Below are 19709 nucleotides of genomic sequence, written 5' to 3' on the forward strand. Positions count from 1 at the left end.
AAAAAAAAAAAAAAAAAAGAAAAGAAAATAAGAAAAAGCTGCCTATTTCCCCCCACTTTACTTGGTCCCTGGCTGCCTACAACAGTAGAGGGCACAGTGTCTTTGCTTCAGTTTTATCCTCATTACTTGCTCCTAAAATGACTTTAGAATTGTCTCAGAGCCCTGCTGATTCCCAGGACAGAGTAGTTTATGGGGAGGATATACATTATCCCCCTGTTAACAGTGCAGTTCTGCTGTAACGCTACTGAAGACATTGGAATTACACAAGGGATAAATGTTTCCTAATTCCTTCTCTAAGGTTTGCTTGGTGCAAACAGGATTAAATTAACCATTGGATTAGCATAACTCTGAACCAGCTGTCAATCAACAAGCATTTAAACCACTTTCACACTAATCTGGATAACAACTGACAAAACCAAAGAGACATAGGACAAAACCATAGTTGTTTGAGGCTGGAGAAATATAAAGTGGCAGCATTACCCAGAAAGTCAGGAGACTCAGACATGAGTCACACTGATCTAGCAGAAATCCTCCATATGGTGCAAAGCTTTCCTATTATTGCATCCAGACTGCTTTTGTACTCCAGTGACAGCTTTACCATCAAACAACAAGAAGTATATGAGCGAGCAAAAGAGGGATGGTACATGTCTGGGAGCTCTTATCCTGGTATTAATATTTTATGGAGCCATTGCTCATTGTAGCAAGGCGTAGGATATAAATTATCCCAGTAGGGCAAGCCAACACATGCAAGTTACCAAGCAGTATGGCACACAGGGACATGGTTGCAAAGCTCTGAGATGCTCTTATGGAAAGTGTTAAGTGCAAGTACCTCTGTGGATTACAGGACTCCAGACAAAGGTAGCAAGAAACATGCTGTACTTCTGAAAAGCCCAGGCAAGCAGGCTAAAAAAGTGAGAAATGGCCCTTCAGGAAATGCTAAAGTCAACCGATTCAGCTCCTTGACATTAAACAAACTCTTCTGGATAACGCAGAAAACCAGGACTCCTCCTCTGAGTGTAACCTTGCAAAGAATGCATAACAAAATACTCTTCTGGATTATACCAGGGATGCTCAACGTCCAGCCTGAGAGCTGCATCCAGCCCATAGTACCATGTCATTTGGCTAGTGAAGCTTGCCACGGGTCTGGAAATTTGGTGGCAGGAAAGGAGCACTTCCCTGCTCCCAAATCTCCTGACCTATGGGGAGCTGCAGGTCCTGTACACTCGTTTCAGTACCTGACCTCTGTGCACAAGCTGTGCCAGGGCCCCATGGCCCAATCTTAGTGTGACAGATGGGAGAGAGTGGTGCCGGGCCTCCAGGATATAATCCTGGTGCCCAGGTTGGGGGTAGTGCCAGGCACCCTGAAACACAATCTGGCCTGCAGACTTGACTTTGCACCACTCACTCATCTGGGCTGCAAGGCTAAAAGGTTGAGCACCACTAGATTACACTACAAAGTTTGCTCCATGTCTTTTCAGAGCTTGGAGAACCTACTTCCTTGTGGTGTTGAGGAAGGTTTCCAAAACAAGTGCCTTCAGCTTCTTACATCTATAGGCTGTAAGATTTAATTTTATAAAAATTGTCAAGGACCTTGAAGAAAACATTTCAAATGTGAACCAAAGTATAAGCCAATCCAGGGGCAACTTCCTGACAGATGGGAGAGAGTGGTGCTGGGCGTCAGCTGTTACTGACTGCCTCCCCAATCTATACAAGTTACTGCAGCCTTGTCATTTTTACTTGATCTCCTCAGAAACCTATGAATAACTATGTATTTGTCAATAAATAGGCCATTTTCACTCTTCTGTTGCTTGAGATAGCTCTCAGCAGCACCTCAACAGGCACTGGAGTTATTCATGGCAGAGGAAGAGATGTAAAAGGAAGTTGGTAAAGGACTAGGATATAATGGGGACAACCTGATACTTTATCCCTCTGGGTTCTGGGATTGAAACATCCCACTTTGGTAATGGGCATCATGGGGGTCTGAGGCAGTTAGAAGACAGAAACAAAGAATGTTTCGTCTCTCCTCAGAACAGAGAACAGCTTTGAAGCCAAGAAAAGGATTGCAATGTATTAATTAACAATGGACAGAAACTGACATGAAACAGAGCCATCACCTGAATCTTGATAGCTGGGAGGGATGTCTGGAACAAAAGAGCTGACTTGTCATTTGGGGATTGTCTCTGAAAAATATTTGCCTCCACCCCACCTGCCTACAGTAAGTAACTGATAAAAGCTATGTGTGTACATTGGCATATGGGAGAGAGATCAATGTGGTATGTCAAAAAAAAAAAAAAAGTTTAGTGAGTGGGAAGAAATGGTGGGAGGAGAGACAGGAAGGAGGCAGAAAACACAATATGGAGGAAAAGAAAGATTTAAATGTTGAAGTGGGCTGGGGAAAAATAAAACATGAGACACACTGGAAAAAAGACAGGAAGACATACAACATAATCTGCTGCAAAAGAAAAGAATAGGGTGAATTGAGAGAGTAAGAAACTATCATTAAAGAAAGACATAGAGCAAATTTTTGTTTAAGTTCATTCATAGAAGGTTTTTGGACATTCAAATAAAATTAAAATTATATATAAATACAATAGTTTCATTGCAAGGTCCAAATACAGGGAAACATTCTACCAAGGTTAGTAGATGTGGAGCAAATTCTAAGTCCCATATTTTTATTACTTCATGTAGATTGTACATTTAGCACGTTTCCCATTTTCTTTTTCAATAAATGAGATAAACAGAACCAAGAAGCCCGAGTGTCCACAAATTCACAGTAGAAAATACTGTTCTTGAAAAATGACAGGATGTACAATCTGTGGAAAGCTAGATACTGGCCCTGTGTGCTGAGGTGGATAGAGATAGTGACTGCATTGGCAGAAGAAAAAAAAAAAGTCAGGAGTTGCACTGTACTGAAGGATGGTTATGATCCTGTATTCTCTGGGCAAAACAACTGGTTTGCCACTACTATGTTAACTGACAGCTAGAAGACAGGGCAGAATGGCACCTTTAATACTAAACTCATTCAGAAAGGCAACTTGGTTAAAGAATGTTGCTTAAACAAGGCAGATGTCGTCCCATACATCAGTTTGAGTACATTTACCATAAAGTACTTAAAGGACTAGCTTGAATTAATCTCTAAACCACCATTGATTATTTTCAAGATCTCCTAGGGAATAAGTAAGATCTCAAAGGACTGCAAAACTGCGAAGACCCTATGCTTATAAAAAATTATAAAAATGCTGGGACAAGTTACCAAACAACTGATTTGTAAATACCTAGAACAGTGATTTCCAACCTTTCTAGAATCAAAGCATCCCTAGACAATAACCCTTCACAATAATATCAAGCCACCCCATGGAGACTGTTAGCTCTTATTTTTCACTGTTCTGAACTACAGAAAAAATAACAAAGCAATTATTCTGCAAAAAATGAAGAAAGCCACAATAGGCCTCAGCACCATGGTTGAGACGTAGAAGAAGATGAAGTGATAAAAACAACCAGCACTGATTTGTCAATAATATACTGTGTCACCTTCTTTGACAGGGTGACCAGCCTAGTGGACAAGGGAGTTGTAATAGATGCTTTTGACACTTTCTCACACAACATGCTCATAAGTAAGTTAGGGAAAAATGGTCTAGATAAAAACCATTCCATGGTAGATGCATAACTGATTGGGAAGGGAGGGAAATCACTTTCAGAGATTTCATATGCATGATTCACTGGCAAACATGGATGCATTGGTGAGGCACAGGGAGTGCACACGGATGCACGTTCCCCCCCTTGAGATTGGTGGTGCACCCCGTGAAAGTAGTGCTGTTGACATTGCTGGTGGCGCCTGTGGGTGGTCACTGGTCACCACCACCTGCTTGCTGCCGACACTGCTGGTGGCAGCTGCAGGCAGTTGCCGATCACTCCTGCCAACAGCACCCACTCCCAACACCACTGTGGCCACCTGCAGAAGCACCCCGCTTACTGCCACCACACCCCCACTATCACCGCCTGTGGGTGGTTGCTGTGCCCCCCCAGTCTCTGGGGGCACATGTCATTCATACATGGATGGCACTGTCCTCCATCCAGTTCTAGTCAATATTTTGATTAACAAAATAAATAATAGAACAGAGACTGCAGTTTAAAAATTTGCAGATGTCACCTAGCAGTGAGGTGTTGCAAGCACTTTTGAGGACAAGATCAGTATTTAAAATACTTGACAAGCAAGAGAGATGGCCTGAGGTGCAAGTGTACAGGTGGGTGCTCCCACTCCCTATTGCACTGCACATGCAGGTGGGCACCTCCCATCCCACAGCACATGTGTACAGGTGAGCACCCCCCACCCCACCCCACCTGATCATCAGCTCCCTTGTGGCACTGTGCCACATAGGTGTTCCAGGATGCCAATTCTTCCAGCACTGTGGGGATGTCCTGTGCTGTCCCACGCCCTGCAGCTGGGTCAGGCAGCAGAAGCTAGAGAGGGAGAAGGAGCCCCAAGACTATGGTTGCTTCTACAGCAATGGCAACAGTCAGCAGCAGCCAGGTAAGAGCCCAGGAGCTGCATGTTAACCCCTTACAGGCTGCATGCAGCCTGAGGCCACAAGTTCAAGGACAGGCAATTATTTTGGCTGAAAGGCCACTTAATGAGTTTTGGTGAGTTGTCGAGGGCTGCAAGGATAGCACTGGCCCTTGACAGGTGCATGGCCCCCTGGTCACCATCTTGGGACCAGTAGCCCACCCCCTAAGCCCTGATCTTTGCTACCATAAGTCCTTTCCCTCGCCCTGGAAGTACTCTGTTTGGGAAGGGGGTTTGCCATCTTAGAACTGGAAAACAAACCCAAATTACATACTAAAAATCAAAAATCCACAATAAAATACTTTGATTTTATTTTAAAAAATATTTTTGTCCTTATTTGTGTTTTTGCATCATGTATACAGAGGTGAATCCATAATAGCTCAGAACGAAGTCCTACTCTTCTATATAATGGGGGTATGGGTGGGTGGGTATGGGGTTTGTGGGGTACATGGAAAGGGAGTATGTGTGGAGGAGCGCATGGGTGCAGGGCCTCTCCCCTTCCCCCAAGGTGCACAGGTGTGTGTGTGGGGGGGAGTACGTATGGGGTGGTGGGGTTTGTGGAGGGTATGAGGAAGGGTGTGGGTGGGTGCGGTGTTTGCGATTGTGTGTGGTTGTGGGATTTGGGTATGGTGGGGTATGCATGGGAGCCTCCTGTGCGCGCCCCCTTGAGCTAGTCAGTACTCACCCCTGCCCCACAAAAGCCTGAAACCCACACCCTGCAGTGCTTCCGCACCACCAACAGCACTGGCCAGGAAGAAACTCTTGCTCAGCATTGGGGAAAAGCAACCCATCTGTCTCACCGCTGCTCGTCGCCTCCTGCTACAGCCACCCAGAGCCCAACCCTGAGACTCCTCTGTGCTGCCACCGCTGTCCTGCAGGGCAGGTTGGAGGCAATGATGGCAGGAGAGTTGCAGGGCTGTCCATGGGCAGGCTGTAGCAGGAAGTTCCTGGCAGAGATGAGGGGAAGGGGCTGCTTTTCCACTGCACTGAACACCAGTTTCTGCCTGACCGGCACTGCTGCTGCTACTGTTTAGTGTGAGCAGGTGAGTTTGAACCAGGGGCGGGGTAGGCTGGGTTGGGGTTGTGGCAAGGATCCCCGCTGGTACCATGGGGCTGAGGCCAGTGGCATTGTTAGATGGAAAAAGCTGCCACTGCCTCGTCTGCTTAGAAAGGCGGTCCAGCTGTGGAGTTGCCCCAGCCCTGCTGCGTGCCCAGGCGGCGCCAAAACGCACCACAGCCAGACAGTGCCTGGGCGAGACAGGACCAAGGAAGACGCTGTGGGCTAGACAAAGCCCCCCTGCAGGCTGGATTCAGCTCATGGGCCATATTCTGCCCACCCCTACACTAGTTCAACAGCCCTGTATTAGCAAAAGTGTCATATGTAGAACAATGGAGGTAATAATTCCTTTCTAGTCAGTGCTGCTGAGATTTCAGCTGGAGTTTTGGACACCACATTTAAGAATGACGTCAAAAAATAGGAGGGTATACAAAAGAGCATAACATGGATGAATAAAGGTTTGGAAAACATGGTGTGCAAGGAAAGCCTGAAGAGACTAGGTTTGTTTATTTTAAAACAGTGGTCACCTACTCCTCATGGTATACTGCTGTGCACCTTTTTATGGATTAATGTTCAACTGCTGTACAAACAAACTGCAAGAGACAGTCCCTTCCCCAAGAACTTTCAATATAAGACAAAACAAGGCTCTCTTACAGCTTCCTGGAAACTAGACGATGGTGGACTGGAAAAGTGCCTTCCAATGTCAGTAGATGGGTATGAGGTTTGTTGTGCTCATAATTTAAAGAAAAGGAATGGCAGTTTCACAACTCCCTGTCCCACCTATAATCAGAGGAAGAACTTTCCATCTTCTCCCCATCTTGGGAGAGCAGCCTTCTCCTCTCCTCCTTGGCTGGTGCAACAAGAACATCCCTTCCTGCTTAATACTGCATACACATGCACCTTCCCCAAGCTGCCTTGCTATTTCTGGTTCAAGAGAACAACAAGTCCAAAGTAAAAACGGGGAGGGCAACTTCTCAAAGAAACTCATAAGTCGCAGTGTTCCAAGTAACCAGGACCAATCGATAGCTTGTGTCCAGATCAAAAATGTTATGAGTGACTTCAGGACACAGAGTGACTGAACAATGTCACCTGCTAGGGGGATAGTGGTTTTGTCAAAGCAAGTTTTGGAGATCTGTCATAAGAGAGAACAGATTCTTCCATGTCAGAGTTATGGAAACAAAGTAAAACTTCCAGGAACTACACTAGTTCATGCCTGAAGTGAATTTCTATCCTTACTAGCTATCCATCCTTCTTGTAAGCACTGTTATCATATAAATTATTAGTGTATGAGTTGCTCCTAATGGCCACTGTCTCCCAACTACAAACTGTAGAGGAGGGTCATCCTATTTGCATGCTACTGTCTGTGCATGTATCTGATCTACAGACTATTAATTTTTATTAATCTTGATGCATTTTGAGTCTTTTGTTCCTGACTATGGAATGACTTATGTAATGTGAATTTTTTTTTCTCTGAATTGTTTTACTTCAAAGAAATACCTGCCTAACTAACACTGACTTAAAGAATTGTTCACGTGAACACACAAATAGCAGAAAGTATCAACCAAACACATTTCTAGTTAGTAAAGTACATACTTACTACAACCTCTCCAACTACTGCCTTCTTTCCTGATTGCCTTAAAACAAAAAGCATGTATTAAATTGCAAATGAACGATGAATTAAGAAGCACATGGTCCAAAGGATTGAGCCCTGGGCTCAGAGCCAGGAGTTCCTGAGTTCACTCTCAGCTCTTGTATGAATTTGCAGTTTACCATCGGGTGAGTTGCTTATCTACGGACCTCTCCGACTATCTGTAATGTGGCAATAATACCAACCTACAGCAGGGGGCTATTTACACAGATTAACTAGCGTCCGTTAAGCACTTCGTAAACATTGTGGATTCCTTAGAAGGAATCTATTGCAATTATCAGATCATAAGTGAAATTCATTTTTGGTAAAAAACCATAATTCCAGCATCTTTTATCTCCTATGTACCCTCTAGGCCAATGCCATTTTTCCAAGCGCTTCTAAATTTTGTTTCCCTTTCTTAAGTCCTCATATCTGCAAAACATCTCTTAAACTCAGCCCATTTCCATCAGTCTCCCACCCATCAATCCAACCCTCAAACACCTGTGACTCATGAGTATCTGTTATTTTTCCATCTTCTTTAACTTTATTCCTTTCCCTTTTTTTCTTGGACCTTGCCACATGGCTTTCCTGTAGCATGTCAGCAAGCTCCGTCTTCCACATAGGAAGAGAACGACCCCACCCCCCTCTTTCCCAAACCTCCTTAAAATATTCTAAGCTCCCTTCGTGGACAGGTTTTTTTTGATCTACACAAGTGAGCAACAAATGATTTAAGAGGAACAAGCAAGCTCTCAAAGGGCTTAGCAGATATTCACAAACAGTAGAAACCAATTCACCTTCACTCAATGGGCATTAAGACCAGCAGAACTTGTTCTCAGAGTAAGCTAGTCTTCTCTGTCTGCAATTTTCTGCTAGCACTGAAAATGACCCTTTGGGAAAATAATACTCTCTTGGGTCCCAGCAATGGCAACAACTGAACCACTACTGATCACAGTTCAGCTGCAAGTACAAATTTACTCTGAACAGGTTTAGAATAAAAAAAAAAAAGTGTTTAACATTACATGACTGGGATCTGAGAAATGTTATATCCCATTTCAAACACTTTGCTTCCTGGTATGCCAGATGTGCAAAGTTTGGGACAGGACATAAAACTCTTCAGATTCAATCATACAATGGGGCAGCCTACAGCCAATCCCCATAATTTGGACTTCTGGGGCCAAAGCTGAGAAACTATACTGATTGTCTGACTTGGTTCTGGACAGCCCAGGTACTTACAGCAACCCAGCACTTTAAGTGTGAGGGATATTTTTAAACTGCCAGGCACAAGGGTTGAAAAGGTTCCTAGTGGGAGGAGCTGGACCAGAACAGCCCTAGACAGGTTCCAGACCTGGGGCTGCCCGGGACCTGATGCTGACAATGAGAATTGCTGATTGATAACTTCAGTGTGAAGGGGCATGCCACACATTCTGTTTCTGGTGCCATATAATCCAGACACAGATGTTTGTGGAACACCTTTGTGGCTGACTTGCCCCTGGAACATGTTAACTGTGCTACATGTAACATGTACCGGGGCCTAAAATGCCAGTAGCCACCTGGACCCAAATAGAAATTAACTCTACTACTGTTCTTACCACCAATACAGCTGGTTACTATAAAAACAAAACTGCTAGAGTAGCACAGCCTTGAACAATCTAAGGCAAAAACATGGCTCAACTTTCCAGTTATGTTTTCAGGATAGTTTTAATGAGCCAGCAGCCTGTGGCAAGGTGAGCAAAAAATTATCTTTTCTTGTTAAACAAAAGTCTTAGCCGAGTGGAAGTTACTTCAGCCACTTTGATGCTGTCCTTAGTTCTTTCTACCGAAGCTTTGCCCAATGTCCATCTTGCGAGGACTGAATGATAAAAGGATTAAAGAGGCATGCTATAAACAGCTGACATGAAAATCTCCTGTGGTTAAGCATATGGAACCATTCAGCTTAAAGCAGGAAAACTAACAGAAAAGTTACTAGTGATATAGAGGTAATCTCTAGTTTTCAATTGTTATTAAAAACTTTCCTGGACTTTTCTACGTGAATGGCTACTGATTTTCAGTATAAGATGTTGCATTTGATATAATGTTAAATATCATATACAACTTCCGTGCCAAGCAATGCCTAATAACATTTTCAGACAAGAACAAATCAGAGTAGAAAATATAATCCAAAAAGATATAGCTAAAATCCACATACAGTATTTCCAGGGACAGGTTTTTTCCCCCCAAAACAAGACTCATTTTTAACATTATACAAAACTAAGTCATGAAAGTATATGTGGAACTGGATCTAGCTAAGCCATGTTTGGAGAAACATTAGTGAATAATCACAGTAAGAGACAGAATCTTTCTACACTACTGCTCTTAGAATCTAGGTTATTTAGGGCTGAGTAACAGAATAGGAAATATGCAACTCCCATTCACAGAAATTACTACAAGTAGTGAGCCTTTGGCTTTTTGGAGACCTGTATTCAATTAACTAAGGTTTGCAGCACACATGCATTAAACCATTTCAACTACACAAAGCTGGACAAGCACACAAAATAATTGTCTCTTAACATATAACCAAGTGCTTGAAACAGAAGCAGGAGTAAGGATGTAGCCAGCCATGCATCAAGAAAATGTGCTTTACATAAAACACATTTAACTTTCCTGCGTTATTATTCTAATTTCACTTCTTCTTTCAAGTATGAATACTATTTCAGGGAAAGCAGAACCAATTAACTGGGTTTACAATCACAAAAGCTTGCAGATACATAGTATCCCTCAAGTACTTTCTAAAATGGCTCCTTTGTTTCAAAAACCTTTGTAACCAGAACAGTTATGATCTGAACATCAAGGTGTCTGGATTACAACAGTATTTCTCATAATTTTTTTGTATAAACCATGGCTTCTTTCCACTAACACAGTGATTCTCAAACAAGGTGCTGTGCCCAGAGGTGCCTTGAGATCCTTCCAAGAGTGCCATGCAATGTCAGCATTGGTAGGTATGCAACCATGATTCACAAGGCAAACCCAAAGATTTCCAATGGGAATGAATAGTGTTAAAAATACTTTAACCTGTTGTGGTCTCCGAGTTCACTGCAATAGAAAAATTGCTCCATTACTTTTCTAATCAAAAAACTAAAAGAAGAATTTTTCCAGGGCTGCTTTGAACCTAACAATAGGTGCCTTGACTCTAAAAAGGTTGGAAGCCACTATTCGAATATCTTTTTTAAAGGGGCTGAAAAGGAAAGAAGGGCATATCAAATTGAAGACTGCAAGCCTTAAGGACTATGGAGCAAACTTTGAGACCGAGTTGAATTTTTAATATTGTAGAGGATGATGGCAGACCAGGGCCCTGACTGATCTCCCTTATGCTGCTGCAAGTCCTGTAATTTCAGGGAGCTATTCCAAGTTTGTAACCGTGCAACAGAGACAAACACCTGGGGCCAGATTCAGCCCCTTCAACACCTGCTTCCCACCACCGTCCTGGCAGGCAGCTCCACTGGTATGAGGACAGTTGTCAAGCCATCAGCATGACATAAAAAGATGCTGCAGAGCCATACACCTGGATATCTGCCCAGAGCCTACCAGCCTGCTCCCCTCTTGGGGTGCCAAAAGAACCATTTGTTCCTGTGAAACCACCTGGTTTCCATCCTGCCTGGAACCTCTGAGGGTGAAGGGACACACCTGAATGCCCCGAGCCCAAACTGCACCGAGTCTCTCAACTCCCTCCACCAGGGGACCAGACCCTGAAAGCCCCTGAACGAGCCAGGACTGCGTGACACGGCCAGACGCTGGCGGCGACTGCAGCTCTGCGCAGCATCCACCTGCCGTGGCAATAAAACCTTCTTCTCCTTCTCACCCCCCCGCCCTGAACACTGACATCCCTCCCACACACAACCCCGCCACGCACACACACGCACCCCCCCAATACATGCACACTCCCTGTCACACACACACACACACACACTCTCTGGACCCCCCCCCTCCACAACTCGCCGCCCCACAGACAGACCCCCCTCACACACACACACACACACACACACACACACACACACTAACCGGACGCTCCCCGCGCCGCTGTTTCCAGGTCCGCTCCCACAGGCGCCGGTCGCAGGGTCCCCGGCCGCCGCAGGCCCGCCCCACTGCCCCGGCCCGGCGGCGCGGGCGATGCTGTCGCTAGGCGACCCGCGGTAAACCCGGCCCGGCCCCGCCGCAGAGGAGCCTCCTCCGCCGCCCGCGGTGTGTTGCCCCGCGGCGGCTACCGCAGCCCCATCGCTCCTGCCCGTGCCCAGCGGCTGCCGCGGGGAGGAGGTGGCTGCAGCTCCGGCGCTGGCAGCGCGGGTACTAGGCAGCGCGCGCAGGTGACGCAGTGGCCGGGCGCCCCCTGCCGGCGGCAGCCGAGGCGCGGCTGGGCGGGTCCGTGCGGCGGAGAAGCAGGATGCTCCGTGCACACAGGCCCCTGCGCCCCCGCCCTGGGCGGTGTCGGCCAGACCCTCCCCTCGCCCCCCCACGGGCCTGGGGGGCCGTATCCCCCCACCCCGCTCACCCTGTTCCCAGGCACTCACGGGCGGAGGCAGGTGTTGCTTTAATGAAACCCCATTGACTGCTTTGAAGCTGCTCAGTCCTTGCCCTTGGGTAAATAGGCCTGTGTTCCCAGGACAGGTGTTTTCCCAGATGTTCCTTTGAAGCTGGCTTAATGTTTGCAGCTGGCAAGGGTGCCCCCCTTCCCCGCTCTGCAGGAGAGTGCTCTGTTGTTGGAAGAAGACTCCGGTTCCTGTCCCCAGCCACAGGCGCAGATCTTGAAATCAGCTCGGGGCCTGCCTGCAAGCAGACAGCTTTATATGTTTCTCCTCATTCCCTTTTACCAGTTATTTCTACTCGAGAGCAAGTATCACGCCTGCAGATCCATAGGGAAAATGTAAGTTTCCAAAGCTAGTCATGAAAAGGTTTGGAGCGCCCAAAATTAAGGTTGCAACCTTCATGCAGCCTGGTTTGCCTGTGTAGTGTAATACAGTCTTTAATTGCTTAATCTACTTGACTTCTTTGGCTGGCAGGACACATGAGCAGTGCCAGCTCCATCTGGGGGCTGGATCCACATGGTACTGGGTCAGCTGGGGATTGATGCAGTCATGGGGAAATGGCCTCACCAGGGACAGCGCAGCTGCATGAAGCCAGGGCTGGAGCTGAGTGCAGCTCTGGAGGAGCAGCCCAGCCGTGGCCTGATCCAGCCACATGGCAACACAGCCAGGGCCCAATCCAGCTGTGCAGGAACAGCCCCGGTGGGGCCCAATTCCATGTGGCTGCATCAGGCCCCAGCTGAGCTGTTCTCAAGCAGCTGTATTGGGCCATGGGCACCCAAGGCTGCGTTTGTCCCTCCCTGGGCCCCATGCAGCTGCATCAAGACGGAGCCAGACTGGTTCTGCACAGCTGGATCCAGGTGTGTGGGAACAGTGCCCAATCCCGCAGCTCAGTTTGGCTGGGGGGTGGGGAGGTCTCCTGTGGGAGACCTACATGCCAGATTACATGGCTTCAGGAACTGGATCTGGCTCTTGGGCTGGGGGTTGAGCACCCCTGACTTAATCACATGCCATTTTTCTCTCAGGAACCTTGCTGTCCATTGTGCTGCCCAGTGCTACAGTGGTCCCTAGCAGCCGGGAGGAGCAATTTTAGGAAAATTCTGTTCTGCTCCTGCAGGCCTAGGATAGAGCAGGCCCAATACAGATGAAAACTTCACAGAATTTAGCTGATTAACCCCCAAACATCTCCATTGAGCTATGTTTTAGAAATGTTTTAAATAGACCAAATTTGGATGAATTTTCACAAGGACAAAAAAACCAAACATGTTCCTTGCACCAAAATCACCAGCCTCCAACATTTCACTCCTTGTTCTGAAGCATGAAGGTCCTAGGAGGAACAAAGGAGTTCAGTTTATTGTTGCAGACAACCACATTGCCCAATCCAGAGGTGGGCAAAATGGTGGCTCCAGCTGGCAGCTGGACTCCATTTCCCAGCAGCCCCTGCCCACATTACTGCAGCCAGTTTCTACGGAGACCCCAGGAGGAGCAGCCTGTGACAGCATGGGGCCTGGGTTTCCTAAGAGACCAGCCCAAGCAGCACTGGTAGGGCAGGCTGCTGGGTGGGGAGCTGCTCCAAGGCTGAGGCCAAGATTTTGCAGTGGCGACAGTGTGGTCTGGACCTGCACACCCCAGGCAAGGGCATGCAGGCATCAGATTGCAACTCTGCCCTGGCTCCAGATGACACTGTCATCACCGAAAAATCCGGGCCCCAACCCTGGAGCAGCAACCTGTCCAGCCATGCGCCCTGCCAGCAAGGTTTGAGCCGGTCTCCTTGGAAACCCCGACCCCATGCTATCACACCCCGATCCTGCTGGGGTCTTCACGCAAACTGGCCGCAGTGACGTGGGGAGGAGCTGCTGGGAAATGGAGTCTGCCACTGGCCAAATCCAGCCCATGTGCCGGCCTGTGCCCACCCCTAATATAATCCCTTAAATAAACTTGTCAAGGTCCAGCTAGTTCATTCCCACCTGTTCCCTCACTGATCTTATGATTAGAAACCTTCTAAATTCTGACCTTTTTCATAGCTAGTTTGTACCCATTTGTGCCAGCCATCTTCTGTGACTTAATTCTTTTATCCTCCCTGGATTTTAGGTCCTCAATCCAATGCCTCTCAGCTTTTGTTATGTTAGTTTAAACAAGTACACCTGTCTTACTCTTATGTTGTAAGACAAACTCTCTATTCCTCCACTTAACCTGGTAGCTCTTCTCTGCATTTGTTTTAATTTGAATTAATTTTTCTTGAATGTGGGTGGCAACATTGTACAGTGTTCCATTAGTACCTTGGACAATGGCATTAATACTTCCCTTTCTCTACTAGAAATGCTTCCCCTGATATGTGCCTCGAGATCTTTCCAAGGGTGCCATGGGGTCAATGTTAGCACTGTTAGGTGTATAAACATGATTCACAGGGCAAACCTAGGGATTTCAAAAAGGAATCAACAGTATGAAATATGTTCTGACTTCTTGTGGTCTTTCTGAGTTCTTTGCAACAGAAGAATTGCCCTATCATTTTTCTGTAGTCAAAAAATGTCAAAACTAAGAGCTGGCACTTTCTGAGAGATGCCTCAAGTCTATCAAGGGGTGCCTCAAGTCTAAAAAGGTTGAGAACCACTGTTCTAGAATTCCATTTGCCTTTTTTTGTGATTCCATTACATTAGTGGCCTACTTTCACCCTGTGATCAAGTCATATGCTTAACTCTTTTTTTTTCCTGTCATTTCCAATTGCTGAGACCCTGGTTAAGAGCAAAAAATCTTGTTCTTATTCCTTAAGTGCATAACTTGGCATGTAATATGGTTAAATTTAATCCTGTTTCTATTACTCCTGTCTACAAGGTCTTCTAATTCTTTCTATAAGATATTCCAATCCTCCTCTGTACCAAAGCACCTCCCAATTTTCTTTTATCAGCAAGTTTCCTTAACACACTCCTACTTTATGTGCTATAACTCAGATCAGTCTAAAATTGATTCTTGAGGAGTGAATAGCTCCCTTCAGCTGGATAATTTCTCTTTCAACACAACCTGTTGTTATCTTTCTTTAGCCAATTCCTTAGCACCATACAATTCTTGTGGTAATCCATATCTTCTTAAAGCTGAACTAATAACTTCCCATGTGGCATCCCCTTTACTGAAGTCCAGATAAATGAGAACTATGTTTTCCTTGCCTAAACAATAAATACTCTTATCAGAGAGTTTACAAGCTAGTTTGGCATGAACTACTTTTGTTAAATCTATATTTTACCCAATTTTCTATTTTCCTCTAGATCTTTAATTATTCCTCATTTCAAAATTTGTTCTAGCCCTGACATTCTGTGGAAACTAATTACCTCCTCACCTTCTTAAATTTAGGCACTACATTTGTAGTTCTTTAATGGAATGGTTCCAACCCGTTTTGACAGATTTAATAAAAATCCTTGCAATTTCATGAACCAGCTCTTTCAGATTTATGTCAGAGATTATCCAGTTCACCTAATCTGAGCACACAGAACATATTATATTTGTTTCCAAGTTCAGCGTGGCAAGTTCACTTTCCAAGCACTGATTTCCATTAGCCGTCTTGTGCTTGCCCACATGTTCAACATCATTGTCCTTATTGTACAAAAGCAAGGGGTTTGTTTAATTTTTGGGTTGTACCAATGCTATCTTTAATTCCTTCCCCATTCTCATTATTGTGTGTCCCCATTTCTTCTTTCCTTGTTCACTTTGCTAGTTGCTTTAATATTTTTACTAGAACTAGCTCAGTTTGACTATTGGCAATAAAATAATACTTATAAGCATACTACACTTACTAATCTCTAAGAAACAAGCTTTCTTTGCAGATCCATCCTCTCTTGGTTGTAGGGTCTTGTCTTACTACTAAAAATGTTCTTGAGATGGTTGTTCATCCTTTTGGGTCTGGAGTTTTTTTTGCTTGGTTGATATGTAAATTCTTTGTTTTTAACCTTGTTTGGTATATAAATTCTAGACAGCTTTTGCAGCATTTGATTTGAATTTCAGACTTCTTCCAGTTTCAAGTCCTTGAATTTTTCAGTCCAGTATATTTCATGAAGTAAAAAGTTTCATTAATTTCTTAGATTCTGCCCTTTTTTCAAGATCTACATTTATTTATCCTTTCCTTAATTTTCTACAAAGTCAACACATAATTAGTTACTTGATCCAAGGCTATTTTATACCACCAGCACTACTGCAATGTCTTCACTCTTCATCAAATCCAATTCTAAGGGTAGGGACAGACATTACACATAAACTGGTTTAAGTGACCAGAAACTGGTTTAAATCTGTAATATAACAGGCATTTAGTATACACAAACCAGTCTAAAAATGGCTGAAACCAGTTTGAGATAAACCTGGTTTGAATGTAGTGTCAGACTTAACTGATTTGGGCCAAACTGGTTTATGCAAAGTCTGTCCCAGACCCCTTCCTGGTTTAACTTAAACCAGTGTCCCTCAGCACCCCGGAGGCTTTGTAGCCCTGGCCAGGGCTCTCTGCTCCAGTGAACAGGCTGGCCCCGACCCTCTACTCCCTGGCTGGAGCTCCAGCAGAGACAGCAGGGTCTGCCTGGCTTCCCCTCTCCCACAGCATGGACCATAGCCAGCACGTGATATGCTAGCTAATGATGAGAGGTGTCTGTGTAAGGCAGACAGCACTAAGGCAGGCAGGACAGGCCGCGCAAACAGGCACACTTGTCTGCCCAGCGCATGAGGTAGTGCAGAGTTTGCACAGGAGGGCCAGCGGAAGGGCCTGAGGCCCTGCTTCTGAGCCCCCTAGGGTAGGCAGTCCCAGCTGCAGCCAGCCTCCCAGTGGCATCATATAGATGGGCACATGCTGCAACCCGAGGGTCCCCTTGGGGTCTGTGGCCCCCCCGCTCTGGTTCCTTAGAGGCCTCCACCCAGACGGAGCCCATGGTTCCAGGCTCCACACAGACGGAGCCTATGGCTCTCGTCTGTGGGGGCTGCCTGACACTTTTTCAGGCTCTGCAGTCCAGGACCATGGCCATCTCCTCCTGTGAGGTCTGCTCCCTTTTGGGGTCTCTGACACACCAGCTGGAGGAACTCCAGGCCACAGTCCAGAGACTGCGTGCCATCAGGGAAGGTGAGTGGGAGATTGACCCCTACTGCCAGGCCCTTCTCCCCCTGGAGGCAGAGGGTAGACCAAGGTCACCTCCCATGCTGTCCAGCCATGAGGTTGGACCAAGGTGGTCAAGGGCCTTAAGGCCTGCTGCACCGAGGTCCCTGCCCCGCTGGAGCTTTGCAACCTCTTACAGCCCCAGCAGAGCCTGCTAAGCTGCTAGCTCTGGTAGGCAGCAGAGGCTCAACTGTAACCACCGCCCCCACTCTCCCTAGGACAAAACACAAAGTGTTTGTCTTGGAAGACTCCATCTTGAGGGTGACTGAGGGGGCAATCTGCCATCCCGACTCCTTAGCCTGGGAAGCCTGCTGCTGCCTAGGAGCCCAAATCCGAGACGCTGCAGAGAAGATCCCTGAGCTCCTCCAGCCCATTGACCACTACCATATGCTCCTTATTCACATGGGCATGAATGACATGGGTCAGAGCAATCCCAGCCAGGTCATGAAGCACTACAGTGATTTGGGAACAGGGGTTAAAGGGTTGGGGACGCAGGTGGTGTTCTCTTCAATCCTCCCAGTCTTAGGCTATGGGCTGAGGAGAGAGAGGAGGATTGAGGTAGTGAACCAAAGACTGCAGTGCTGGTGTCATTGGGAAGGCTTTGTCTTCCATGACCACAGGCCGCTCTTTGGCGAGAGAGGCAGTGAGCTGTTGGGAAGGGACAGCCTCCTCCTCTCTCTGCTGGGGAGGAGGCTCTTCTCAGCCAGACTGGCTGAACTGCTCCACCAGGCTTTAAACTAAGCCTGTCGGGGGTTGGGGGACTATCACCACTGCTGGCCCGCTGAGCAACCTTTGCAAAGCCAGCAGGCCAAGGCACTTTAGCTAGTCCACCCTTGCCCCAGCCCTGGAACGATCTGTGGACAAGGCAAGGGCCCCCAAGGGGACACTTGCCTACCTGTACACGAATGCCAGGAGCTGGGGAATAAACAGGAGGAACTTGTCCTCCTGCTTAACACAAACAAATACAACGTCACAGGGATAACGGAGACCTGGTGGGACTCCATCCAAGACTGGGCCAGAGGTATAGATGGCTATACCCTGTATAGGAGAGGTCAGGTGGACAAAAGGGGCAGGGGTGTAGCTCTCTGTGCCAAGGAAAGCTACGTGTCCCTGCAAGCCAACAGTGGCGCCCAGGGTGGACAGCTGGAGACCCTCTGGGTTAAAATTCGTGGGGAATACAGCACAGGGAACACAATGGTGGGATGCTGCTACAGACCCCCTACCCAGGGTCAGGACTTTAACCAGAAGTTTGCTAGGGAACTGGCCAAGGCCACATGCTCCCGATCCATGGTTGTCATGGGAGACTTCAAGTACCCAGACATCTCATGGGAAGAGTGCTTGGCCAAATCCAACAGTCACAAAGCTTTCTCACGTGTCTGGATGACACAAGAAGTCTACAGACCAATGAGAGGTAAAGCACTGTTCGACCTAGTACTGGCAACAGAGGATGACCATATCAGTGACCTAATGATCAAAGGGAAGCTGGGTGATAGTGACTATGAGTTGATCACCTTCACCATCCACCGTAAAGCTGGCAAGTCAGTCAGCAATACAGAAGTCCTCGACTTCAGGAAAGCTGACTTTGACAAGCTCAGGAAGCTTGTCAGTGAGCCCCTAAGGGACCACAACCCAAAGGGGAGGCGAGTTCAGGAAGAGTGGTTACTCCTCAAGGGAGCAATCCTGGATGCACAAGCAAAGTCTATCCTGTCTCAGAGAAAAGGCAGCAAAAGGGCAGAGCAGCCCCCTTAGCTCTGTAGGGAGCTAGCAGACCTCCTGCGTCTAAAAAGAAAGACCTACAAATGATAGAGGACCGGATCCACCACCAAGGAGGAATATTCTGCACTAGTCTGAACTTGCAGAGAGCAAACCAGGAAAGCCAAGGCTGTGATTAAACTCCAACTGGCCACAAGTATCAAGGACAATAAAAAGTCTTTTTTCAGATATGTGGGGAGCTGGAGGAAAAGCAAGGGCAACATTGGACCCCTGCTGAACCAGATGCGGCAACTGACAACTGACGCCCAGGAAAAAGCCAGCCTATTAAATGGGTACTTTGCATCCATCTTTCATCAGTCCCATGGGACGCCCATGCCCGCTATAGGACAGGGAGGTCCGGGTGAGGAAGATCCCTTGCAATCCATCAATGCTGACCTCGTGAAGGAACACCTTGAGAGGCTGGAAACCTTCAAGTCAGCTGGCCCTGACAATCTACACCCCAGGGTACTCAAGGAACTGGCGAGTATCATAGCCTAGCCTCTGGCACGGATCTTTGAGAACTCCTGGTGCTCCGGTATAGTGCCTGAAGACTGGAAGAAGGCCAATGTGGTGCCTGTCTTTAAGAAAGGGAGGAAAGTGGATCCGGCAAACGATAGGCCCATCAGCCTGACTTCTATCCCAGGGAAGTTTTTAGAAAAGTTTATTAAAGAGGCCATCCTTAATGGACTGGCCGACGTCAATGTCCTGAGGGATAGCCAGCCTGGGTCTGTTGCGGGTAGATCTTGCTTGACCAATCTCATTTCCTTCTATGACCAGGTAACCTATCACCTGGACAAGGAAGAAGAGATTGATGTCATATATCTTGACTTCAGAAAAGCCTTTGATCTGGTATCCCATGATCACCTCTTGGCGAAACTGGTCAATTGTGGCCTTGGGTCCACCACGATCCGCTGAGTGGGAAATTCGCTCTGTGGTCAGACCCAGAGGGTGGTAATTGACGGAAGTCAATCGTCATGGTGCCCTGTGACCAGTGGGGTCCCCCAAGGCTCTGTCCTTGGACCCATATTGTTCAA

At 46.8% G+C, this 19709-nt stretch overlaps 2 protein-coding genes across 5 annotated transcripts in view; one reads left to right on the top strand and one right to left on the bottom strand.

Moving 5' to 3' along the window:
- ELMOD1 (ELMO domain containing 1) overlaps window positions 1–11569 on the bottom strand; it is a 55972-nt gene extending 44403 nt beyond the window's left edge. For 2 of the 4 annotated variants that reach the window (XM_019530242.1, XM_019530244.1), the window contains exon 1: window positions 11284–11569. The gene's annotated coding sequence lies outside the window, so the exon portion shown is untranslated. Of the gene's footprint in view, window positions 1–10908; window positions 11004–11283 lie in introns of those variants that run through there. The other 2 variants (XM_019530245.1, XM_019530243.1) reach the window with 2 other exon arrangements.
- Window positions 11570–14237: 2668 nt separating this feature from the next.
- The window catches only part of LOC109306710 (alkylated DNA repair protein alkB homolog 8-like), a 32482-nt gene continuing 27010 nt past the window's right edge, over window positions 14238–19709 (top strand). The window contains exons 1-2 of the mRNA XM_019530246.1: window positions 14238–14242; window positions 16942–16944. The gene's annotated coding sequence lies outside the window, so the exon portion shown is untranslated. The remainder of the gene's footprint in view (window positions 14243–16941; window positions 16945–19709) is intronic.

The sequence above is a fragment of the Crocodylus porosus genome, unplaced genomic scaffold (assembly GCF_001723895.1).
Source record: "Crocodylus porosus isolate Cpor-Errol unplaced genomic scaffold, CroPor_comp1, whole genome shotgun sequence".
Lineage (NCBI taxonomy): Eukaryota > Metazoa > Chordata > Crocodylia > Crocodylidae > Crocodylus > Crocodylus porosus.